General features: G+C 35.5%; 1 protein-coding gene across 2 annotated transcripts in view; it reads left to right on the top strand.

Moving 5' to 3' along the window:
* The first annotated feature begins 17272 nt into the window (after positions 1-17272).
* The window catches only part of CALCRL (calcitonin receptor like receptor), a 96586-nt gene continuing 92725 nt past the window's right edge, over positions 17273-21133 (top strand). The window contains exon 1 of one of the 2 annotated variants that reach the window (XM_051849375.3): positions 17273-17739. The gene's annotated coding sequence lies outside the window, so the exon portion shown is untranslated. The remainder of the gene's footprint in view (positions 17740-21133) is intronic. The other variant, XM_051849374.3, reaches the window with a different exon arrangement.

Genomic DNA, 21133 nt, shown 5'->3' on the forward strand with positions numbered 1-21133 from the left:
GGAGAGGGAGGAAGAAGTAGGGTAGGAGTGTTGGCAGGAGGGAGGGTAGGGTGGAAAGTATCACTATGTTCCTGAATCCATATTTAGGAAATACATTAAATTTGTAAACTTTTTAAAAGATTTTATTTATTTTATTTGAGAGGTGGAATTACAGACAGTGAGAGGCAGAGAGAGAGAGAAAGGTCTTCCTTCCTTTGGTTCACTCCCCAAATGGCTGCAATGGCCAGAACTGTGTTTATCCAAAGCCAGGAACCAGGAGTTTCTTCCTTGTCTCCCACGCAGGTACAGGGCCCAAGGTCTTGGGCCATCTTCTACTGCTTTCTTAGGACATAATAGAGAGCTGGATTGGAAGTGCAGCAGCCAGGACTAGAACGGGATGCCAGTACTGCAGGCAGAGGATTAACCTACTGTGCCATGGTGCCAGCCCCCAAGTTTGTAAACCTTAAATAAAATTATTCGAAAAGAAAAAAAAAAAGTAGTAGATATGGGAAGGAATTGTAGGTGCAGACATTGTGGCAAAACATGTTAAGCTGCTGCTTGGAATGTCTGCAACCCTTACCACAATGCCTAAGATACAGACTGGCCACCAATTTCAACCCAGCTTTCTACCCAACACTGACGGAACGAAGACATAAGCTTCAGCCATGCTCAGCCCATTGCCCAAAAAATAGATAGACATTGGAATTTATTCCTTGCACTTGAATCTCAACTGGGTCTCTCACCCTATTAGTGCCTTCATACTCCATCCACCACAGACACCTGAAAGACCAGGTGCTCCAACACCTGAAAGACCAGTTCCAGGAATTCAGCTCAGCCTGAAGCCCCCTACCCCACCCCCATCCTTACTCCTCCTAAAATACAAAAGGCCCCACCCCTTGCAGTTGGGGCCTTCTGCCACGTGTTCCATCATTGTGCACATGGGCAGTTGGTCACCCAAATTTAGGAATTTATTTTCTCTGAATAAATTCATTCTGGCTGTAAATTCATACACTGGCTCCTCCCTATTCTCTGCCTATTTTTAATATTTATTTGAAAGGCAGAGTTAGAGAGATGCAGAGACAGTGAGAGAGAGGTCTTCCATCCACTGGTTCACTCCCTAGATGGCCACAACGGCCGGAGCTGAGCCAATCCGTAGCCAGGATCCTGGAGCTTCTTCTGGGTCTCCCACACAGGTGCAGGGGTGCAAGGATTTGGGCCATCATCTTCAGCTTTCCCAGGCCGTAGCAGAGAGCTGGATCAGAAGCGGAGCAGCCGGGACTAGAAGAGGCGCCCACATGGGATGCCGGCACTGCAGGCTGCAGCTTAACCCACTATATCAAGGTGCTGTCCCCTAATCTGCACCTCTTTTTCTAACATTTTTGGTGCCCCATATGAGGAGACACCAATCTGCATCTCTTTTCCTAACAAGCACACCTTGGAGCCAGTAAATGGTGGCCCAAATACTTTGATGCTTTTCACCCACATGGGAGACCACATGGAATTCCTAGCTTCTAGCTTCTGCCTGGCCAAACCTAAGTTTTGCAGGCAGGCATTTTAGAGTGAACCAGTAGATGGTTGATATTTCTGTTTCTCTCTGTCTCCCTTTCAAGTAAATAAACAAAGGCACTGTATACATCAATGAAAAGAATGTAAGAAATTCGTAAGAAGGGCCTGCCTTGTGACTTAGGCAGGTAAAGTCACTGTTTCTAATGCTGGCATCCTATATCGTCACCAGTTCGACTCCCGGCTGCTCTACATCCAATTTACCTCCTGCTAATGGTCTGGGGAAAGCAGTGGAAGTCAGACCAAGTGTTTGGGCCACTGCTCACTACTTGGGAGACCCAGATGATGCTACTAGCTCTTGGCATTAGTCTGCCCAGCTACGGCCATTGCAGCCATCTGGGGAGTGAATCAGCAGATGGAAGATTCTCTCTCTCTCTCTCTCTCTCTCTCTGTCTCTCCTTCTCTCTTTGTGACTCATTCAAAATAAATATATCTAAAAGTAACAAGGGAGCAAGCCACAGGATGGTTGACTGTGGAAATATAAGGGGTAAGGAATAGCTGTTACCTTGTTAGAAGTACTTCAGTACTAACTGACCTCCCAATTAAATATATGAGGTATTTTCCTGAAAATAAAAGGTAAATTAACTAAAATAAATACAAAGGTTTTAAATGCTTTCCCTTTCCAACAGAGTTTGTAGGGCAAAGCTCTGGAGTTTAAAATTTTATTCTTTTTTCTACAAAATGCACATACTATACAGATAAATGAGATTTTGGTCCTGTGACCACACACATAACCAACACCCAAATTAAGACCAAAACATTACTAGTACTCTAAAAGTCCTCACTATTCCTCTCCTCTCCATTTCTTTTTGTTTTTCCTTTTGAACATGGAAAAGGAGAGTGCATGACCATTTGCATGATGTGACTCAGTGAAACAACATTCCTAACTATATGCCAAATGATACATCCAACAGTTTTTATATTTTCTGTATATATTAACTACCACAAATAAGAGAAAACATCTGATGTTTGTCCTTTTGGGCCTGGCTTATTTCTCTTAGCATAATGCTTTCCAGTTGTATCCATTTTGTTGCAAATGTCAGGATTTCCGTAGTTTTTATGGCTGAGTAATGTCCCGTTGTGTATATATACACCCAATTTTCTTTATCCATTCACCCATTGATGAACTTGTAGGTTGATTCCATATCTTAGCTATTGTGAATTGAGATGCTTTAAATACAGTATGCAGGTAATTCTTTCTTATGATTATTTCATTTCCTTTGGATATATTTCCAGGTGTGAGATAACTGGGTCATAGGATAGACCTATTTTTGTTTTTTTGAGCAATCTGCATACATCTTTCATAATGGTTACACCAGTTTATATTCCCACCAACAGTGTATTAGGGAACCTTTTTCTCTATATCCTCATCAGCATTTATTATTTTTTTATTTCTGGATGATAGATTTTCTAACTGGAATGAGGTGAAACCTCATTGTGGTTTTGATTTGCATTCCCTGATGGCTAGTGATCTTGAGCATTTTTTCATGAAGTCTGTTGGCCATTTGTGTTTTCTCCTTTAAAAATTTCCTGTTTTTATCTTTGCCCATTTCTTAATTGAATTCTTTGTTTTGGTTGTTTTTTAGTGTGTTGAGCTCCTTATATATTCTAGATGTTGATTCATCATTGGACACTCAGTTTGCAAATATTTTTTTTCCATTCTGTTGGTTGCCTCTTCACTTTGTTAATTGTTTCCTTTGCTGTGCAGAAGTTTTCCAACTTGTTGCAATCTCATTTGTTTATATTTGGTTTTATTGCCTGTCCTTCTAGGGTCTTATCCAAGAAATCTTTGACCAGGCAAATGTGTCTCATCATTTTTGCTGTTTTCCTCTAGTAATTCGACGCTTTCAGGTCTTTAGATTCTTGATCCATTGTGAGTTTATTTTTGTATAGAGTGTAAAGTAGGGGTCTTGATTCTAACTTCTGCATGTGGAAATCCAATTTTCCCAATATGATTTGTACTTTCTCCAGAGAATGATTTTAGCTCATATGTCAAACAGTGGTTGTAGATGCATAGAATAATTTCTGGGGTTTCTGTTCTGTTCTATTGGTCTACATGGTTGTTTTTGTGCCTGTCACAGGCTCTTTTGATTTGATTATAAAAGTCCTATAGTATGTCTTACAATCTGGTATTGTGATGCCTCCAACTTTGTTTTTATGGTTTAAGATTGCTTTGGTTTTGGAGGTGTCTTTTGTATTTCCATACAAAGTTTAAGATAGTTTTTCTAGATCTGTGAAGAATGTCCTTGGTACTTTGATTGGGATTTCATTGAATTTGTAAATTGCTTTGGATAGTATAGACATTTTGATAATACTAGTTCTTCCAATTCATGAACATGGAATATTTTACATTTTTATGTGTGCCTTTAACTGTTTCTTTCATTAATATTTTATAATTTTCACTGTAGAGATCTTTCACATACTTTATCCCAAGGTTTGGTAAATTTATCAAAAGTTTTGGTAGCTATTTTGAATGGGACTGTTCTTGTGAGTTCTTTCTCAGTAAGATCATTTTGGGTGTACAAGAATGCTATGGATTTTTTTGTGTTGATTTTGTATTCTCCAAATTTGCCATTCAATTATGAGTTCTAATAGTCTCTTAGTAGAGTCTTTTGGTTCCCGTATATATAGGATCATGTCATCTATCAACAGGGATAATTTGACTTCCAATTTGTATCCCTTTGATTTCTTTTTCTTGAATAATGACTCTGTCTAAAATGTATAGAAATAGATTGACTAACAGTGGAGAGAGTGGGCATCCATGGCTGGTTCCAGATGTTAGTGGAAATGATTCAGTATGTTTCAGGTTATGGGTTTGTCATATATTACATTGATTGTGTTAAAATATTTTCCTTTCTTATCAAATTTTTAAGGCTTTAATCATTAACAGATATATTTTATTCTTTCTCTGCATCTATTGAGATAATGACATGGCTTTTAGCCTTCACTTTATTGATGTATCACATGTATTGATTTGCATATGCTGAACCATCCCTGCAGTCCTTGAATAAATCCCACTTGGTCTGGATGGATGGTCTTTTGGACGTGCTGTTGGATTAGATTTTGTTGTGGATTTTCACATTTATGTTCATCAGTGATATTGGCTCCAGTTCTCTTTTTTATTGTATCTTTCTATAGTTTTGGAATTAGGGTAATGTTGACTTCATAGGATGAATTTGGAAGGGCCCCATTTCTTTCAATTAATTTGAGTAGTTTAATAAGAATTGGTGTTAGTTTCTAAACATTTGGTAGAGCTTAGCAGTGAAGTCATCTGTTCCTGGCCTTTTCTTTGTTGGGAGGTTCTTTTTTAATGATTCAATCTCTTTCTTGGTTATGGATTTATTCACATTTTCTGTGTCTTCATGCCTCAATTTTGGCAAAGGATGTGTATCCAGAAATCTATTAATTTCCTCTAGATTTTCCAATTTGCTGGCTCATAACTGTGATAATTCTTAATTATTTGTATTTATTTCATATCATTTGTAATATTTCCTTTTTTCATCTCTGATTTTATTAATCTAGGTCTTCCCCTCACCCAGCTTTTTGGGTTTGTTGGGCAAGTGTTATATCATTTTTGTTTTTTCAGAATTATGTATTTATTTGAAAGACAGAGTTTGAGAGAGGGAGAAGGAGAGACAGAGACAATCTTCCATCCATTGGTTCACTCCCCAAATGTCCACAACAGCCAAAGCTGGGCCAGATCAAAGCCAGGAGCCAGGAGCTTCTTCTGGGTCTCTCATGCGGGTGGAGGAGCCCAAGCACTTGGTCCATCTGCTATTGCATTCCTAGGCACAAAACAGGGATCTGGATAGGAAGTGGAGCAGCCAGTATGCAAACAGGTACCCATATGGGATGCTGGCACCCCAGGCAGCAGATTTACCTGCTTTGCCACAGTGCCAGCCCTTTGTTTATTAAAACAAAAACAAAAACAAAAAAACTCTTCATTTCATCTCTCTTTTGTGTAGCTTTTTTTTTTTTTTTTTTTTGACAGGCAGAATGGACAGTGAGAGAGAGAGACAGAGAGAAAAGTCTTCCTTTTCCGTTGGTTCACCCCTCCAATGGCCGCTACGGCCAGCACACTGTGGCCGGCACACCGCACTGATCTGAAGCCAGGAGCCAGGTACTTCTCTTTGTCTCCCATGGGGTGTGCAGGGCCCAAGGACTTGGGCCATCCTCCACTGCACTCCTGGGCCACAGCAGAGAGCTGGACTGGAAGAGCTGCAACCGGGGCAGAATCCGGTGCCCCAACCCGGACTAGAACCCAGTATGCCAGCACCGCAGGTGGAGGATTAGCCTGTTGAGCCATGGTGCCAGCCTTGTGTAGCTTCTTAATATCAATTATATTTCTTTTTTTATTTCTTTCCTTCTATGAATTTGGGGTTTGGGTTATTCTTGTTTTTCTAGATACCTAAGATGCAGTGCTAGATCATTTATTTGAAACATTTCCGATTTTTGATGTAGGTACTTATTGCTATAAACTTTCATCTTAGTCCAGCTTTTGCAGTGTTTATTGAAGATTATGTTTCCCTCTAGAACCATTAACATTTGTTTTGGTGTCTGAGCATTGGGTACATATACCTTACAATCATTCTTTTGAATTCTTTTTAGCATTTCATCAATCTTCCCTTATTCACAGTCCACTATTAATTATTATTGTGTTCCTTTTAGAGTCAATTTGCCTTCCTTGTCAAAGCTTCTTGTTTCTATGTTTATTTTTGCACATTTGGGGGATCTTTTGTTACTGACTCCTCTGGAGAATGGTTTCCTTTTTTTTTAACCTTTTCTTTTTTTCGTTTGGTTTGAAGGCTTTATTCTTGGAGATGTGCCTCTGGGGCTCACAGGATTGCCTATGGGTTATGCTTGAATTCCAGGATGTGTGTTGGGTGGAGCCAAGGAGCTTGGGCCACTTGGGGTTGGGACAAGAATCCAGAGTGACACCTCAGATGGGCATAGAGCACCTCCTGCTACAGTCAGAGGAAGGAGGGGATGTTGGAACTGGATATTGAAACCAACCCATTCACAGCCTAGCATTAGCTCATAGTGTCAGCATACCCCACCCATCCAGACACACACACCACCCCAGAGCACCAACCCACTATGCAGTGTGTTCTCTGACCAAGATTTATCATCAGCATGCTGGGAGCTAAGTCTGAGCTAAGTCAGACTCTGAGCTAAGTCAGAGTCAGTATTGAATCTGAAAGTATTCAGGCTTTTAATATATATATTTAGTCTGTATTTTCACAGAAAGTGTATTTCTAATTTGCCCAACTCCCTAAGCTGTAAGTGCTCTCAGCCTCGAAGCCAGAGGAAACTGCTACTTTCATCTCCTTCGTTGGGTTTTACAATCAGAAAGAACCTTGACTTTCCAATAGTCATCTATTTTAAAAAAGAAACTCCCTGCTCTCAATAGAATGTTCCACAGAATTTATAAATCACTCTGGGGAAATTTCTAGGGAGTTTCAAAATGTGACCAATTTTGGGCTACCTACATGATTTCATCTTGCCAAGAAATTGCTATTCTAGAGAAGTAGAAATAAATAATAGCCATTTTAATTTGAAATATCTATTGCTGTACAATGAGAAACCCTTTAAAATGTAAAGCTCTGTTTGGAAACTTTCAATTTAGTGTTTTATTCATACCCTATTTTTACTCCTTCCCAAGCGGCACACACAAACGCTCACACATGGTTTAATTATGGAGAACATCTTTTAAATGCAGCATATTTCACCACCTCCCTCATTTTTTATTGGCTGACAATAAACTCCTAGAAATAAATGAATATTTTATGTATTTTGAAAAATATGATAAGTAACATAGGAATTTGATTCAAATCAACATGGATTTGAACTCATCTGCTTTTATAGCTCTAATCCTCTATTGCTTTGCTGTGAAATGATTGGGGGGATAAATGAGAACATACATGTAAAACAATCAGCACAGTGTTGGCTACAGCCTAAGTAGTCAATGAAATGGTAGCAGTTGGTCTTACAACTTACTGAATAATGTGTGAAAGTTCTAAAATATAGTCTCTTAAAGCCACAGCAATTACTCAAGTTAGGCAACTTAGAATAGAAAGTTGGGCAAATTTTGTCTGTTGAAATAACATAAAATGAGAAATGTGCATTAATATGCAGTGATTTTAACAAGATTAAGTAAGAAAATGTAGAAATAATATACATTTGAGATTTTAAAGAATTTTTAAATTAGTGTTTAGATAATTGCCTGAGTTTTAATGATATTTTTATCATGCAAATGTCTATAACATTTATAAAAAGGTGTAAAAACTATGAATTTCTCCTTTATTTCTTTTTTAAAAATCTGTGTTAAATTTATCTTTTTTTATTTTATCTTATCTATTTATCTAAGAGGCAGAATTACAGAGAAAGATAGAGGGAGAGACAGAGAGAAAAGTCTTCCACCCACTGGTTCACTCCCCAACTGGCCATGTTGGTGGGATATGAACTGATTCAAGGCCAGGAGCTGGGATCTTCTTCTGGGTCTCCCATGTGGATGCAGGGGCCCAAGCTCTTGGGCCATCTTCCACTGCTTTCCTAGGCCATCAACAGAGAGCTGGACTGGAAGAGGAATAACTGGGACATGAACTGGCATCCATATGGGATGCTGGCACCTCAGGTGGAGTTTCAGCCTACTATGCTACATTTCCGGCCCCTAAATTCATCTTAAAATATATATATATACACTTTGTATATATTTAAAAATGACTAGCATTATTCTTTCTAGTTATGTCATTCTGCAATATAATTAGAAACTTAAATAATATATCATCCATATGTGGATACTAATATTATTATTGACGATCAATAATATAGTTATTTAGTTATCATAAATTATTAATATAATTATTATTAATAACTATTCTCCTAAAGTGATTTATAAATTCTGTGGAACAGTAACCAGAATACAAGATAGAATATAGCTCAGTGCAGTGATGTTTTAATGTAAGCCAGCTCAACATTTTGCTATTTTTGTTTACTAATCCTTTCTATTTTTTTCTCAATGTGGAATTATCCAACTGAAGCCTCAATAATCATTATCAGTTGCCATAGTGCATACAATTTTCTTCCAAAAATAACTCAAAGAGTTTGCCAGATTAAATGTTTTGCAAATAATGGAAATCAGCTTAGTAACTGATTCAAGTTCCTGTTCTACCAATTTGCAGTTGTGTAAACCTACAAAGATTGTCTTCCAGCAGCTGAAAAGTAGAGATGCAAATTTCACAGAATTAGATAAATATCTAAAGTATATGGCACATTTCTGAAAAAAAATATTTCCTTTGCGGCTCATCTTCCTCTGAAACAAAACTGAGACTTCCCAGGACTATAAGATAATGTTAGGTACTTAAAACACACTAATTACCGTAGCACAAAGTGACTTTGCTTTTGTGTTTTCTTACACTTAATCAAAAAGGAGAAAATCCAGACTACAGCAGTTTCATTGTATGAATATCAAGAAATACCAAGAAAAAATGAGTTTTAAGAGTTTCAAATATAAGAAACTCTGGTTAACACTGCATAATTTCATACATATAGTCATTAACCTCAACTAATAGTTTGTGGAAGGACATAAAAACTTTCCTGGATAAATTTTGCATTTGCCTCCTTAACCCCATCCAGCTTTCACCAGAGCAAAAGCATTTTCTTAAAACATGCTTTGAATCTTATGACTGCACACAGAGTTAAACAGAATTTTTAATACAATCTACATGTATTTCATTCTATGTCCTCACATAATAAATTAGATTCTCTCACTGCTCAGTGATATTCAAGCTCCAAGAAGAATCCAGTTGCAACTGAAAAAAAGTGTTTTCTTATAGTCCCACATTTTAATACCCCCCATGCTTCTGCTTAGAGATCAATAGCTGATGGTCCAAATACAATACTAATGCTCTGAAGTAGCAAGTATTATCTTCTTAAAAACAAGATTTGGTTTACTTGAAGGGCAGAGTGACAGAGACAGGGAGAGAAGGAGGGAGGGAGGAGAGAGGAAGGGAGAGGGACTGAGGGAGCAACAGGGAGAAAGAGAGGTCGATCTTCTAAACACTATGAATAGTCTCCTCACATATGTACTTGTTTTAGATATATACACACATATGTAATATATATTCACATTCATATATTCATATATCTTTATAAATGATCCAGGTGCAGCCTGGAGCAACAGTCTTGGTGGTAGACTAGCTTGGTTCCCCTCCTCCATGCCCTTTACTGAGCCCAGTGGCTAGGAGAATTGGCTGCTGATACCTCCCAGCTGCATCCTTCTCCAAACAATGGCCCGCAGCTGATGGTAGTCACCTCCCTAAAAAAAGTGTTCTCCACACCTGGAGAGGCTCATAAAAGGACAAACTCACAAACTCACAAAGAATTACTAAAGACAGACCCCTCTGCAACAGGGGAGTATAATTCTAATTTGCACATATCTGGTTCACACCTGTGGATTAGGTCAAATACAGGTTTTTATTTTTTAGTTTTTTTAAAAAGATTTATTTTATTTATTTGAAAGAGTTACAGAGAGAGGTAGAGACAGAGAGAGAGGTCTTCCATCCGCTGGTTCACTCCCCAGATGGCCACAACAGCTGGAGCTGTGCTGATTTGAAGACAGGAGCCAGGAACTTCTTCCTAGTCTCCCACGTGGTGCAGGTGCCCAAGGACTTGGGGAATCTTCTACTGCTTTCCCAGGCCATAGCAGAGAGCTGGATCAGAAGAGCAGCCAGGACTAGAACTGGTGCCCATTTGGGCTGTTGGCGCTTACAAGTTAAGGCTTTAACCCGCTGTGCCACAGTGTGGCCCCCATATACAGATTTTGAACTGAGACCTCATGCTTGCTCACCTTATTCTCCTCCCCAAATACACTTCAGTTGCCTTCTGTGTTTTCCTAAAGCCTGTAGAGCACTCTCACTCAATTAAACACCCTCACCCAAATGCTTCTCTTTGACTCTGCATCTGGGAATCCCTAAGTAAACAATCATTGCTAATCTTCATGTTTTGCTTTTGGGGTTCCTTTAGAAAAAATGCTTTTCTATAAGACATACATTTCCCATCCATCAAACCTTTTTATCTTCTCAATTCTGCTGTATTTCAGACATCAAACATATTGCAATCTGCGTATATGCCAATATGATGGAAAATAAGCATTTTTTCTACATGTCTAATGTGAATTCATTAGAGCAGGAACTATAAACCTATTACCAAATTTTGTATTCCTGGCATCTACCCCAAATTTGACACATGGTAAATGGTCATTTAATACATGCTTGATGGATAACTATGTTTGAGAAACCTTGCTTTCTCATAATACCAATATTGATAGAGGTAGATCTTGGAGGTAATTAGTATGTCCCAAAGATTTTAATTCTCAAATGCCAGCTGTATTAAACCAGAACAGGATTACATACATACAGATAGTGGTACAATAAATATTTTTTTATGCTTGGACCTGTGGGGGCCTTTATTTATTTATTTTTTTTTTTTTTATCAAATGTGAGTAACATCTAACATTCTGTTTTCAGTGTTTGAATATCTGATTTGTATTCCTGATCAGATATGTAGGAGTTAATCCACTTTGACTTAACCATAGTTTGCAGACACATCTAGCTTTGGATTATGAATATATAAATTGGAAAAAATACATGAAAGATAGCATGTTAGTTGGGAGCAGGATTAGTGGCTGGCTGCGAAACTCCAGCAATCACCTTCCCATTTAGAAGTAGTCTGAACATCTATTCATACACCAAGTCATCCTGCACAAAGATAAGGCATCTTAGAAAAAGGTGATCTCATAGAAATTAAAAGTATACTGGTGGGAGGGTTATGAATGGATTGATTGATGGGTACTAAGTTACAGCTAGATGGAAGGAAGGATGGAGCTCTGGTGTTCTATTGCACATTCTCGATTTCTCTATCAAAAAGAAGTCAAGAAAATAGGACTTTAGATGTGTTTATCATGAAGAAATGTGAAATGCTCGAAGTGATAATTTTATGAAAAGATATTTACCCTGATTAGACACTTACAAAGTATACATATATTAAAATATTACATAGTACTTCTAAAGAATGTACAATTTTTATGTTGGTTGAAAAATTTATTTTAAATTAAAATTTTAAAAGGTATATATAATTTTAATTTATTAAAAAGATACATTTTAACATTTATTTAACTCTTGTTTGCCTTGAACCTTAATATTTTATGGTTATAATCTTTTAACTATATATAAGTTGATGCTTGAATTATACAGTCTACAGTAATTACTTGTACATCACAACACCAGTTTTCAAGTGCATCAGATTTTTTTTTAAGAAATCTTCCCTTGTTAGGATGTTTTACTATAGTTAGGGAGCAACTTTTTGTAATTTGATACTGCTCAACACTAGGTGGCAGGATGAGACTATGGATACCCAACTACTAAGTAAGTACTAAGTTTTAGAAGGACCTGAGTCTTTCTCCAAGTTAAGATTTCTGTGCAGATATATTGTATTTTTCTTATATACACATTACATATTTTTGAATACTTGTTTATATTTAAAAGCTTTATATATAATAAAAGATGTTACCTAATACAAATAAGTTTTTAATAAGCTAGACAAAATACAAACTCTTAATAATTTTACAAGTAAATAGCATGGATAGCCAAATAAAAAACTTAATATTGGAAAAACATTAATGTTCCTCAGCATCATTAGATATAATGGCCTAACTATTTAAACAAAGTATGGGTCTTGGTTATGTAACTAAATGTTATTTAGGTCAAGATACCTAAATACAAATTTAAACAAACCCTTTTCATAATCATGATTGATATTCTGCAATTAAGCATTTCACAATAAACTAACACTATGTACATAAACAAAAATGAAAAAGGCATCTTTCATCCTCAGAGTAGGAAGAACCATTTTAAACTCTTCTGGGAAAGGAGATTAGAGTTCCCCAAATGAATCACTCTCTCACTAACCTTTTAGTATTAAGTACCACTTCTCAGTGTGATATGGATGACAATGGCTACGGTGACCATGTATACTTTTTCATGCAAACTTGAATACATTTAAACATAGAAGTAAAAACCAAAATGCCCAAGAAAACTATGACATACAAACACCCACAAAAAGATGTTTGCCTTCAGGGAGTTCATTGTGTCCTGTTATTTAAAGTAAACATTTATAGTTTTGTGGCATTTAAAAATCCATCTTTAGGTAGCCCATGCCATTACTCATTTGCCAGTGCTAGCTCTTTATTCTAGCAATAGTTGGCACCCAAAAATGTAAATTGAATATCTGTAAGATATTATTGAGGTCCATGAAAAAGTCAAAATTTAATAACTAAATAAAAAATGACAAATATTGAGAAATTATTTTGATGTTATTTGTCTTTAGGAAACACATTATAAAATACAAAAGAAATGCTATAACAATCTAGTTAGTATTTTACTTATTTATAAACCGACCTGACATATTGATGGCTGATTTCAAATTTACATTCTTTTTTGCACTTTTCATATTTTTATTGATAGTAAGCTTTTCAAAAACATTATAATTTCCATTAAAATGATAAATATTGTGGAGTTAAAGTGAAAATCAGTTCTTTGGTTTTATTAATAGAAAATAGCATAGCCATTTTCTCTCTTTTTAAGATTTATTTATTTATTTATTTATTTGAAAGTCAGAGTGACACAAAGAGAGAAGGAGATACAGAGAGAGAGAGGTCTTACATCCTCTGGTTCACTCCCCAGTTGTTCACAATGGCCGGAGCTGTGCCGATTGGCAGCCAGGATCCAGGAGCTTCTTCCGGGTCTCTCATGCGGGTGCAGGGGCCCAAGGACTTGGGCCATCTTCTACTGCTTTCCCAGGCCATAGCAGAGAACTGGATTGGAAGAGGAGCAGCCGGGACTTGAACCCGGGGCCCATATGGGATGCTGGAACTGTAGGCAGCAGCTTTACCCACTACAACACAGCGGCAACACAGCAGCCGCCTCCAGCCATTTTCAATAGTTTATACATTGAATCAAAATTCTTTTACTAAATGTAATTCATTTTGCTTTACTTTGAGAAATACCTTGAAAATGCTAAGAGCAACTGATAGGTAAAATAATAAAAGGTGAGATCAATTCATTTCCTTGGGAGAAGTTTTTGATGTCAGTTGCAATCCCTTCTCAGCATTTTGGCTAAGATCAAGTGTAAAGAATATTGCAATTATTTGTTTCTCCTCAAATTGCTGGTACACTTTTAATAAGGTGTGGTATACATAACTTTATTGGCCCTACAAATTCTCCCCAAGTATATGTAATGACTTTCAGAAAATTATGAACACAGAGGAATTAATTAACTCAACATATAGTAATTGAAAAATTTCATGAAACCATATTCAAAGTGCTTTCTTTGACTTCTATTCTTTGCATATTTATCAGGGATGGTTTATCCATAATATGCTTCATGTAAGTGTTTTAATTTATTTATTTATTTATTTTTTTTTTGTGGCAGAACTGTGCTCCAAAACAGTATCCACATGAATTCCAAATAAGGGATCAGTTCTGTCAGAAGGAAACTAAATTTCTAAAACCACATATTTTTGTCTGTTTTGACTAACTTAATCAACATAAAAAGTAATCTAGAGAGTTTGAGTAACCCTCTGCCTTACTCTGATGCAAAGTGTGTTTCCCATGGTAACCTAGTGCAAGACCATGAAGCTTGTAAGTCCTAACATGGGACCACAAACGTGGCACAAATCCTCAGTGTACGCTTCTGAAATGCCCCGGTGTGACTGTTTATCATGCATGTCATTCTTCATTTATACACCATCCCTCAATTCTACAGAAAACTGCATTGACTGATGGTGCTCGGCATGGTTTGTCCAGACACTGCTGGCAGCATCAGTTGCTAACTGCTGAGAATTTGGCACTTGGTTCCTCAAGTGCTAGTCAATCTGTGCTGTAAATGACTAGGCAGCAAGCTGTGTCCTCTTTATTCTTAACTCCCTAAAACAACCTTCATAACATCTAGTTCAAAAGAGAGGCTTAGTCATTGCTTATTATTTTTAAAGTATTATTTATTTGAAATTAAGAGTTATAGAGAGAGGGAAAGTCAGGGAAAGAGAGAGAAAGAGAGAGAGAGAGACAGAGAGAGAGAGAATCTTTCACCACTGGCTCAGTCACCAGATGGCAACAATGGTCAGGGCTTGGCCACAGCTTTGTCAGGCCAAAGTCAGGGACTCAAATACTTGGGCCATTCTCTGCTAGCTTTTCCCAGGTCATTAGCAGGGAGCTGGAGCGGAAGTGGAGCAGCTGGGACATAAACTGGTGGCACCCATATGGGATGCCAGCATCACAGGTAGTTTCACCCACTAAACCACAAGGATGGACTCACGATTTATTGAATTATATCAAATGGGTTCCATGTGTTCTGGAGAAAGATTATAACATACATATAATATATACATTTGTCACATAAGGCTTAATTAGCATATTAATGCCACAGAGGTTAAGAACTACTTCACTGATTATTGAAAGGCTTTTCATTTAGTTCTGATGCAGATTTACAAATATTTGTTCTCATGTTTATTTGTGTATTTGAGAAGTTTCCATGATGTATCTTTTCAATTATCTTTATATAATTTGTTACACCAAGAACAACTTCCTGGAAGTCCTCATACTGGAATATGGTTTTCCAATTATTTTGAGATATGGCTTATGGATGATATTGACCAAAATTATCCAAGAATCTTCATGGACTGCAAGCATGGGGTTATATGTCTAATCAATAATTTAAACATAAATACTATAATTTCTATTAGACTTCCCATTTAGTGTTGCACTTACTTTACAGTAGAGCAAGAAGTACACTTAAGTCTGTGGCATAAACTCAAAGCATGGATTTTTCTACATACTAGACTTTACTACTCCTAGACAAATGAAAGCAGTAAGTCACTGGGACAACAAACTAGTAATGCTTTCATAAACTTAATAGAACAAATTTAGCTCTTTATGATTTAAAATTCAAACACTATACACTGATCTCTTTGTAAGTGTCACATATTATGGTTTGCATGTGCAATGATAAGACAAGGATTGTGCTCATTTGATTATCTGGTATTTGATTTTGCTCTGAATTTCAAGATGCGAATGCCAAGTTTGTCAAGATCATATTAGAATCAAGTCCAAAATTTCATATCCCATGGTGCAACCCTAGTTTTGTTGGCCCAACCCCAGAATCTCAATCCTGTTTCTCAATGGATCCCTGAGCAGTGAACTACTTTCACATAAGAATTTGAAAAAGCTTTCATTTAGGAATATCCATGTCAGGTTTCTGGTTAGAGTCTCTGTTGAGCCAGCAAAAATTTCATAGGTTGAAAGAAACAGCTCAAAGGAAACTAAAATTCAGTATCCATCCAAAAGGAAGAAAAAAACAAGCCCTCATTCTGAGATATAATATTCTATAATATGCTATAACTCCTCTGGTTACAATGATCACATGGTGTAACTCATTATTTTGTTTACAAATTTTAAACTATGATTAGTAAGCCTCTCTTTTGTACGTATTTTTTGTTGATCTTGATCTTTCCACAGATAAAGAAGCACATTTATTCAGAAACACGATATTCCTTAATTTATGATGCCTTTTCCTCCATGGTTAGTCTACAAGAGCTATAGACACCTTATTTTGTTCCTGGACTGTGGTCATTTAGCTATTTCTCTATGCTTCTGATCTCAGTGTAATAAGAATGGAATTATCTCCACAGCATCTTACTTGTCTCTAAATTACATAGATTCATTGATTCAAAGTCTTAGAGAGATAAAGGATTTTAGAAACTTCTTGATCTTTCTCTTCCAGTTTATAGAAAACCGATGCCCAGAACAGATTAAATGACTTTCAGTATCATTTAGGTTTCAGGAGTTACAATTATTATTTCATATCATATGCTTACAAAATGATAAAAAATGAAAAATGCATTTTAATTTAACAATTTTCTCACTGGTCATATATCCCATGACTTATTAAACAAATAAAGTTATGTTTCAAGATAAATTTTTTCAAATGAATTAAAGTATGTTACATATTTTGAAATATTTCATGATATATTTGTAAAATATGAACATATTCTTAAAGATTTTTGAGGTATAAATGTCAGCATAATTTTTGGGTTATAGATGTGAACTAAATACTTCAAGTATTTTGAAGTGTGTGCAATTATTTAAAAATTATGAATTCCTTTGAAAATATTATTTTCTCTAACACATATACTTTCATATATATTATGAAAAAACAATATACACAAACACACTTTGGTTTTGCAACACATACATACTCATGTCATGAGCAAAGTAAAACAAAATTTAGGAAACCATAGCATAATGTTTCTTGATCTAATTGTGGAAACCTAATTGAGGAATAGCATTTGATTATCAGAGCTCAAAATCAATGAGTCAGATGGCAGAATTAATTATGATGAATGCAGTTGCTTTTTTTCCATGCTTACTTGTGAAGAAAAATGTGTTAGATAACATTTTCCTAGATGCTTTGTAAACTACAATTCAGCATACATGCGCATGCACCCACACACACACACTCTCCCATGCATCCACACACACACACACTCTCCCATGCACCCACACACACACATACACACACACGCATATCCCTAATTCCTTTGATTCTTTGAGCAGAACATTATATTCAGATTTTCTTCCAATCACCGGCAGCTCTGTTTGGCAAGTTCTAACAACTCAGTCAAGGTGAAAGCCAGCCAGCTTTTGCTAGTAACAATGTATTCATACAGCATATGATCTCTGCCTGTTCAGGCTGCTTCTTGCTCTTGTCTCAGAATAAGAAAGGAGTGCTGCTTTCCTGGGGTATGCTATTTGAGAAAGAAAGTAACCTAACACTAACTGCAGGCGGGGTCAGAGTGATGTAACAGGAAGCTCTGATGTTTCCCTCCTGCTGCTGATCACTTACAATCTGACAACACTTCCAATCTACTCAGAACAGCCCTTCTCTCTCCAGCAGTGTCAACTCCTGCCTCTTAAGGACCATCAAGCTCTGCTAACTGGATCTCACCCTGCCTGCAAGATCACAGTCTAAGGCTTTCTCTCTTTCCCACCTTGCCTGGGGGGTAAATCTCTTCTGTGGAAACTCAGAAAGTCAAACTCCATCCTAAGAACATTTCACCAAGAATTTCCTTAGGAGCTGTGCTGGGTAAGTGCATTATTCAAAATAATTTATTTATTCAAAATAGTACTCTCATACAGTCTTACCGATATTTTTACTATGGACTTTAGCAAATGGCATTGAAATAATGTTTGAAACAGTCTCATTTATTTCACGTTAGAGGAACTATAGCATGTTTCCTGCCCCCAGCACAAAAAAAAATGCATGCAAAAATCCATTACTACTAGAAGATATTGTTTACAGTGGTGTTCTGGAAACTAAAATTAACGATAAATAAAAACATAAAGGCATATTAAAACTTGGAAGTAATATTTCTGAACAAGTACCTTAATCAGAGAACAATGCCTTTTAAAATTAGCTCTACTAGAGCTAAGCTTTAATCTTGACAGCTGGAAAACATTTTTCCCCCAGAAAGGGTTTTTAACTTTCCATATAATCAGTATTCTAAGAAAGGGATGAAAGAATAACTCCTTACCAGTCTTCGGAGTCTCCCTGTTGTAGAACACAATACAAAAGGAAAACAATAATTTTGGATTTATTATATTTGTATTTATTATATTTGCTTCTATTTGCCTTTCATATCTATTTACATATGTATCTCTAACTACTGAACTAGTGGACTTTTCATTGTTTCAGAATCTGTAGCTGCCAGATGTATTTAAATCTTTTGTAGCCCTGAACTGTTTCTACTGTATTTGGATCCTAGGTTGGACCACAAAGAAAAGAAACTTCTAGAGTTAATAAAATGTGGAAATTTTTATATTATTTCTTATTTCCAAAACTCTTTGGCTGAGAGAATGTGTTTCTTCAACTGATCAGTATCCCTTGCAAGCTTTTGGGGGAGGGTGTGATATGGAAACATCTGTGAATAAAGAAATGCCACAGAACTTTCCCAAATGAGTATATTAGACCCTGAAACAGAGGAATTAAAGTATGTATTTAAAAGAATTTTCAGGATAAAACTCACTGAAATGTTGAGATGAAACATCTGTTAATGCTCTTTCCAACAGTACAGACTGTTCTGGACAATTAAAAAAATCTAGTATCTACTTACTAAGTTGTTGGTATAGCGATATCATAACTTTGTTGGTAAAGAAAGCTAGATGTCAGATTCGGGTCAAAATAACCCGAATTATAAGTGACATAACTTTTTACAAATGTATTTTCTTACCTAAATGAAATTATATTCTGAAATGTCCCTTAATGGCAGAGCCCTGTACTTAGTCAATCATCAACAGTAGGCTACAAACTCATCTTGAGTAATTTTTGACTCAATTTTCTCACAAATTTCTGGACATCAAGAAGTCGGTGAATCTTTAAAATACTTTGGCTTATTTCTATTTCTTTCGATCTTTAATTGTGGTACGCAGTTCCTAGACACATGTGCAGACATGGGGAAGTGTGTTTAGAATATGAATTTGTGAATAGCCTTTAGATGATTTGGAAAGGAAATGGAAACAACATATTAAATAATCTAATGCTATGTTAGTGTCTAAATTAAAAAATAAAACTCCAATTCTTTTCTTTGGAATATTATATAAATATAATATTGTATGAGTGATTTTCAAACTTTTCTAATTTTTATTTAATTGCTAACTTCAAACCCTTAATTTTATTGCATAATTCAGTTAAATATCCATGTCCATGCTGATAGCATGGTTCATAAACTTTATTTTCCAAAAATACTGTTTGAAACACTAGGCAACGAATATGAGGGTCATTAACAAAGACATTATTTGAATAACTAGCTGTAAATTTGAAATAACAATTCATATTATTCTTTGCTTTCTTTAATAATAAGATAAAATCTGATAATTAATGTATGCATTTAATCATAAAGATATTAATTTATTTTCTGGATATTTCTCTGTAGCATTTTAAAGCCAATGCATAGCCTAAGGTCAATTCTAAAGATGTGAAATGAAACATAGAAGTGAAATTATATGAATAATTTGAGCTTAAATATGTTTTACGTCAAATATTCTATCTCTTAAGGGGATAGAGTTTTAGTTAGGTTAGATCTTTTTTTCTAATACACCTTACCAAGTGCCAAAGCATTATTGTATAAGTTAAATATGTAGATATATGTAGATTTTCACTATATATATAAAACAATTCATTCATCCTGAAAGAAACTGAATCAGAGAAAGTGAAATCATTACCATTGGGTCTTTTAATTTTATAAATGATCCTAAATGAATAGCCAAGTGTTGTGCTTACTCACTGGTGATTCCTAGTATATCACGCAGCTTAAATTAAGAGTCCAGTATATTTATGAGAATATTTACCTTCCCTTGCATATATTCTACCATTATATCCATGAATAACAAATAATTCCAGTCAAAAATTCAAGATAATGTTATTACACAAAAATACCTTTTTAGTTTACATTAATTGAAAAATTACTTGATGAACATTAAAAACAAACTGAACTTTAATTAATGGCAGTATTATATACTTCTAACTTAGATCATATTAGGAATCATTATAGCAGTGTTTTTATAAACTTTCTATACTTAGTTAAAGTTTTCTCTTAATTTTAATGATTGCTTTGCATCTTTGTAGAAAAATTAACAAAATAACTTTAAAGTTAAAATATTTGTTCAAAATATTGGTTCACTAACCATGCTTATTACATATTTTATATATGACTTCAAATGTAGCTTAAAATTATTCTGATTTTAGCCCTATAATGATTATTGTTTTCAGACATTATTTGATATCTTCAGATTTATTCCTTAAGCTATCTTTGTTTATAGATTTGAGAGAGAATTTCTTCCCTTAAATATAAACTGTATCATTGCAATGGAGTCAATGAATGACATTGAAAAAGTCAAGTGTGTAGAACATGTTAGCTCTTGATTTGATCAGAATTTCAGAGAACTTTTTGGGCAAATGATATACAACTATTTAAAATATTTCTCTGTGTCTGGTTTTGTAGCCCATAAGTAAACTCTAATCCTGCATAATTTCTCAGGGGAAGTCTCTCATAACTACTAAAGTTCTTGTATTATGATGCATTATTAAATTATTTTGAGAAGTCTAATTTAATATTTGAAAATCTCATGCAATTAGGTGGGAACAAAAATTTACAAGTAATGCAAGACAAGGTCTGCATACTAACTAGAAACATCAGTCTTTTCCCACTTACTCACATGGACAACCCAAATTCTTTCATCAATGACAATTATGTAACAATGTATCTGGACAGTTTTTGTCTAAATTTTGGTTTATCTACCTAGCATTTGGTATATCATTTCAAAAATAGATGGCACTAATTAGTGTAAAATTGAAGTAAAAAACAATACAATTCATAGTAAAATTTAGACTAAAAATTAAACTAGCATGATTTCAGAAAAAAGAACGTATGTTTTATATATGTGATCATTAAATCATCAAAACCAACATAACTAACAGGAAA

Source organism: Oryctolagus cuniculus, chromosome 3 (genome assembly GCF_051225735.1).
Source record: "Oryctolagus cuniculus isolate XC-2025 breed Fujian yellow rabbit chromosome 3, ASM5122573v1, whole genome shotgun sequence".
NCBI lineage: Eukaryota > Metazoa > Chordata > Mammalia > Lagomorpha > Leporidae > Oryctolagus > Oryctolagus cuniculus.